Below are 6,848 nucleotides of genomic sequence, written 5' to 3' on the forward strand. Positions count from 1 at the left end.
ATTGTGGGAAAACCAACCACCTTTCCAAAGATTGTTATGAAATAAACCCTTGTAAAACTTGTGGTCAAAAGAATCATGCTACCAAGTATTGCAGGCTCAATGATAGACATCAACCTTACTGCTAAAGATTCCTATGTTGACGATACCGACAATCAAGTTGGCATAGTCTACGACGATATATTGTGAAGCACTATGATTTGTAATTGGAGTTGTTTTGGGGGGTTTTGCACGTTTTGGATGCAATGATGTGTCCATTTGACCTAATTTTGATCACATTTTTTTGCAGTAACGTGCACGATATCAGTATTCACACACACACACACACACACACACACACATCGATGATGAGTCTTCACGACTTCAACGACTTTGGCATAGCGAGCAACAAAGAGAGCACGATGGCTTTCTTAGCTATCAGCATCGACGAGGTGTTTTCATCCAACGGCGAAAATCAACATCGACATCGAGCATTGGCTTCTTTGGCATCGGCATCGGCACTAGATTTGATATTGATACAACGGTTTTTACGGCATCAAAGAGAGCAATTTTGAGTTATTGTTTGGCTTCTTAGTGCTCTATTTTGCACAAATTTTTTGATGTACGCCTATTGTGGTTCGGATAGGTGATACTTAAAGTCGTTATTGGACTCATAGGTCTACAAAGCTACAAGTTTTACAGGTTTTCTTGGTAGGCTTCCCACTACGAGTCTATTGTTCTTACACTTGTTGACAGGTGCCAATTACCATATGCATGGCATCTGTCGTTTGATTTTTCCTAGCCTAGTTGGCTACAATTGACGGCTTTTATCAGTGTGACAGATTCTAGGTTCAATGGGAGATTTTTGACCAGTGATTGCTTCTCTTTGGGAGATTTATGTGTATGCATATGTGTGATTAGCACCTTGTGTATGTCTGAGCTTTGTTTTGAGACTAGTTTTTTACTCTTCGTACAGGAAGCTCACCTGAGTTCAGATTTTTGTGTGCATCTCATTGGGGCCTATTTGAGCGTGTGTCCTTCGGCTTGTAGTGACAGTTTCACGTTTTGATTGTATGTTGTATTGCAAATACTACCATCGTACCTCGTCGTGGAGCCAATCTTGGTTTGTTTTTGAAGTCCCGGTCAATTCTGAGGCTCGATCCGGAGGAGCCCTTTCTAAGATTGTGGCTAGTTGAGTCTATATAACCTTTTGAGAGGACCGTTGGAGGAGCTTTTTTGAAGCGAAGCACTAGGGGGCAGGCTACCCCACTGTGAGGTGGATTAAGTTGTTGGAGGTCCCCATTTGTGGCCTTGCCATAGGACATATAGGTGCTTTGATGCCAAGCTGACAATCTTTCGGCAATTTATTTGAGCAGTATATGCTAGTTTATGCCTAGTCAACACTCTTTGTTGGTTTATGCATTGTTTTTGCTCAGTTTCTCTTGATATTTTGATCTTTATACAAAGGAGAGTCTATTGAATTTTTCTTGCAAGTCCTCTAGTTTGCGTACAACACTCTTTTGCTTTGACATCGTAATGGTTTTTTATGAGTTTCAGGTTGAAATTTTGATCTCTAAATAGAGAAGACTCTACTTAAATTTTTGATAGAGTATTTGCCATAAGTTCTTAGCATTACTCTCTTGCAGTTAGCTCGTGTCAGTATGGTAGGATCTTCTAAGAAAGAAGACTACTACATTAAGAAACATGATGATGCACAAATTTCACTATATGGAAGCAGAGAATGCTTGATGTCCTAATCAACAAAGGACTTGCAATGCCATTGAAAGAGCGCAGAGAGGGTTTGTACACTGATGATTAGTGGGAGGAGCTTGATGCTTGTGCCATGGCAACTATTAGGTTGCATCTTGGTGAGTCTATATTCTTCACGATTATGGACAAGACCCATGCTAAAGAACTATGGGAGTCTTTATGTTCAACATAGGATGGTGGTAAGAGTGCATCAAACAAAGTGTTTTTTATGAAGAAGCTTATGTGTCATGTCTTTTTCAAGATTCAGCTTATTATTTCAATTGAATAGGTAAACCACTTTGGATTTAAGTTGATGAAATGAAATTCTAATGGAGTGATACCTACTAATTAGTACGAGAGAGATTCCCTAACCCATGGAAGAACTGGTTTATGCATTTTTTATTGTAGCCACTTTAGGTATAATCTAAGAAGGTAGCAATGTCGATTCACACCTCAATAAGTTTAAAATGTGTTTACTCAATTGACATAAAAGGGGTTTAATTTTAATTTGATGATTGAATGAAGGCCATTTTCTTGCTATGTTCTTTGCTTGCATCATGACATAGATTCAACATTACCCGTTAGTAACTCCGCCCTAAGGACAAGCTCGTTTTTAGTGATGTTACTAGTGCTTTGCTCATGAAAGAGATTCGACGTCAATCTCTTTGTCACTAGTGGGCATGGTGATGTGTATACTACAGGTGAAAGTAGCCAGAGGAACAATCAAAGGTAGAGAGGTCATAGTCACAGTAGCGGTCATTCTCAGGATCACAAGAATGCATGTAAAAAGAGCCTTGGATGTAACACTAGGAGCATTTAATGCTACCATTGTCACAAGAAAGGACACATGAAAAAAGATTGTTGTTTGTTGCAAAGAGAGAAGGGTATAGCCATTGTCATAATTTATGCACCTCCTAAGAGCAATGTGAAGATAAAGGAGCTCAATGTCATTGAGTCTCCATATATTGATGTTGTTCCTCATGTGTCACAGCTATCAGATGTACTAGTCTTCACTTCTGATTTTAGTCGAGAGGCATTGTTAGCTCTTGACAAATGCTATACGGCGCAAAATTGGATTATTGACTAGGATGCCAATTTACTCCTCACAAGGAGAAGCTCTCTAGTTATGCATCTATACATGGTTCAATTAAGCTAGGTAATTCTCATCAGCTTGAGATATGTGGCATTAGAGATGTGAAATTGCATATGTACAATGATATTGAGTTCATGCTACGAGGTGTTCGACATGTGCCAAATCTAACTAAGAGCTCGGTTTCAATAGGATAGCTTCATGAGCTTGGATACACTAAAGTGTTTGGCAATGGTTCCTGGATGATAAAAAAGGTAGCGATAGCTATTTTTCGGTCCAACTATCATGAGAAAAGAAATAGAAAAAATGCCAAGCATAGCCAAAATAAACCGAATTTGTATATATGTACATAATTCTAATAAGCTATATATGCATAAGTAAAATGGTGGGATAAATATCCGTCTTCAATCTTTCTCATGGAAACCCCACCTTTTGCTTTATATTAATTTTAGGTGTGCGTTATTAACAAGTGTGAGTTTGCATATGTATATTATAGTCCTCGTATTTAAATAATTAAATAAAAGTGTCTTCACCTATACTTTCTTATTTTAAGCTTATCCATATAGCTTTCTATACTACTCCTTGTATATATCCATAGGGTAATAATTAAGGTTGGTAATATCTCCAAATGGGAAAATAGCATTGGCAGGACTTTTCTCAAGAGGACATGTACATTTCTAGGGAAGTAAGGAGACTTGAATGTAAAGAACATGAGGTGACTGGCTCCACATTTGATTTCAAAGGAGGAGGAATGCATTTCAAGGACCTACAAGCCTATACAAAGGATATTTTTGGTGCTTTAGTTTTATGCAAAGTCATGGTGGACATGTGGAAAAAGGTACACATAAAAAATTGGACATGTAGGATCTTTCAAGAGCTTGGTGACATGTGTGCAGCTTCTACACTTTTTCACAAAACCCTAGCTCGAATTTCACTCTCTCTCCTCACTTTTGAGCCATTTTTTTTTTCTCTCGTACCTCTTACACATCAATAAAATACCCAAGGACCAATGACCATGACCTCGGGGGATTAATCGGGCCTCTTTAGGGCCCTAAATGCATTTATGCACTTCCAAACAACCCATTCTTTTTTTACACATTTTTCTTTCCTTACACAAGCACACACACCACCATTAGTAGCATGGGGCAAATCTAGCTTGGAGAAGATCACTAGAATTAACCATGGCTTCCATTGTATATACCTTCATATTTTTGCAGCTCTCTATCCTTACTCATTTTTTTCCCTTTTCTCCAATGCTCCAAAATCCTCTAATTTATTCCACCTATGATAAAGTGGACAAAAGACTGCAATTAGTGGGAGATCAACCAATTCAATTGGATTCCAAGCACTGGATGTAAAAGATGAGGGTAGTTATTCTTCATTTCCTTGACACCGACGAACAAGAGAGAGTGTAATCCTACCCGATTTCTTGCTAATTTCTCATTTTACACAACGTACCAGTGTACATTTCCATTTTCTATTATATAAAAATACTAACTAGAGTTCTAACCTACTAACCTCAAATCTAGCTCTACTACCTATCTCCTCACCTACATCAGATTACTCTTAAGCAAAGCTTTGTTATGTGTAATTGAAAGTGATCATGCAAATTCTAATCCCTCCAAAACCTATAAAAGGAGGGCCTCTTTGTGTAATGAAAAACGTGAGAAGTCTAGAGAAGAAGAGTGTGAGAGGAAGTGTGAGAGAGGCTACAAGCTTTGCACAAGAAGCCTTGCATTATGCTATGCTAGCTTTGTGAGTGCAAATAGCCATAACTTTTGCCAATGCTTGCTAAATCTGCAAATGCTAAGTGCTTTACATAGTGTATGCCAAGAAGAAAGGAGAGGAGATGAATTGGAGGTTGCTTCTACAATTGTATGCTCATTTTGGTGGTCTCATCAAAGAAGAGGTGGTTTTGGGCTCTTCATCTTGATGGTTTTCCTTCATCTTGTGTTTACTAAACATCATGGAATCTGCACACAAGTGTAAGTGTTTCAAGCGTCCTGTTGTTGTTTTGGTTGTTTGATTGATGTTTTGTGTGTGTAGCCCTTGCCTCCAGTAAGCCATTGTAAAGGATTGCAAGGTTGAGAAGCTCCCCCCTTGGCCTTAATACAATGCATGGGGTGGCTAGGTTTTGAGTGTGTGTTTTGTGCTGAATGGAACCTGCAATTCTAACCGTTGTGCCAGTTTTGTTTTGCCTATGTGTTGTGGTTTTGTTTAAGTCAAGGTGCTCATATCACTCATCCGTTTTCTTGAAGCATTGAGTATGCATGCTAGAAGGTTCTCATGGTGTTGGCTAAGAAACGTGGTATCTCTCTCTCTCTCTCTCTCTCTCTCTCTCTCTCTCTCTCTCTCTCTCTCTCTCTCCCCTTCGCTCACGTCCTAGTTCGTGATTAAAAAAACTAGGTAGTGCCTCTATATTTTTCAAATTTTGTGTGTGATATTTGGGTGTATTTTTGTGTTTGGGGTCTGTGTTTTGTGTTTGTGTGAGGCCCTCAAACCCTATGAGCAGCACAAGAGCCTTGAGATGTGTTTAGAGGTCACTTCTCTTGTTGCTTGCCCCAGAGCGCCTCAGTAGCTTGGTCATGCTCAAAGGCCAAAAGTTTGGCTCATTATATTCCTTGTATGTCTCTTCTATAAAATAGAACTCTATTTATATAGCCGAGTTGCTTTCTGCTGAGTTGTGGCATAGCCGGCTTGGTCGTTTGACTCAAAAGGGAATGAAAATCCTCTTGATTTGTTTCATAGTGATATATGCGGGCCTATACCACATAAGTCTCTAGGGAAGGCATTATATTTTTTGAATTTCATAGAGTTACGTGGTACACACCTGCTCATAATGGAGTTTTTGGACGCATGAATATGACTATTTAGAAGAGGGTCAAATTTACCTCAAGAGTTTTGGGGAGAGGTTGTTTTGATAGCGTTGCATATAGTTGATAGGTTGCCTAGTACACCTGTTGAACTAAAAGATTCAACAAGAGATGTGGACATGCAAGAAGCTTAATTATGATAGATTATGTGTGTTTGGGTGTGAGGCATTCTCACATGGACAGGCAAAAAGCTTAATTATGATAGATTATGTGCGTTTGGGTGTGTGACATTCTCACATGTACTTAAAGAGATTAGACAAAAGTTGGACGCAAGGTCACACAAATGCACCTTTATATTCTATTGTGTAGATGGAGAGATGAGTTATCATATCTGGCATCCGGAATCTTGAAGCGTTAATCACAACTCACAAGTGATCTTTAATGAAACAAAGATGCATAGACAACCCAAGAAAGAGGTTGAGTATCGCAAAGTGATATTCAAGGACATAGCCTCAAGTCTAGTTATGCAAACAAACTCAGTCTACTAGCGATGTACTCTACCACTAGTAGTGCTCCAAAGACAACTAGTGATGCTCTCAAGGAGAGAGAAGAGTCTTTCAATTAGGCATTGAGGAGATCTACATGTGTATCTCATGCCCCTGAGCATTTTCAACTAGGATTAGATTATCTATTGGCCACAGCCTGCGGAGAGTCTACCTACTACCAAGAGGCTATTGAGATAAAAGATAATGTGAAGTGGGAGCAAGTAATACAATTTGAATGCAACTCGATTATGGCTAATGAGATTCGGGAACTAACAGAATTGCCAAAGTGAAATAAGCCTTGCCTTGAAAATGGGTGTATAAGAAGTACAAGGCAAAAGATTTTGAGCTTAAGTACAAGGGTAGATTGGTTGCTAAGGGATTCAAGTAGACGAAAGACGTGCAGTTTGATGAGATTTTTCTCTCTCTAGTAGTCAAGGTGACAATATATACTGAGGACATGGAACTTGTCCAAATGGACGTAAACACAACTTTCTTTCACAGGGATCTCGAAGAAGATGTCTATATGAAATGGGGGCGGTTGCAAAACGAGCTTTGGAGCAAACATTTTTTTTTCATCCCACCACCACTACCTCCCATAGCCACCCCTTACCACGCCACCACCACCCTATAAGCCCACCTTAGCTGGTGGTTGGTGGTGCTAGCTTACTACCACCA

This window comes from Adiantum capillus-veneris, chromosome 5, assembly GCF_014529385.1.
Source record: "Adiantum capillus-veneris isolate H3 chromosome 5, ASM1452938v2, whole genome shotgun sequence".
Lineage (NCBI taxonomy): Eukaryota > Viridiplantae > Streptophyta > Polypodiopsida > Polypodiales > Pteridaceae > Adiantum > Adiantum capillus-veneris.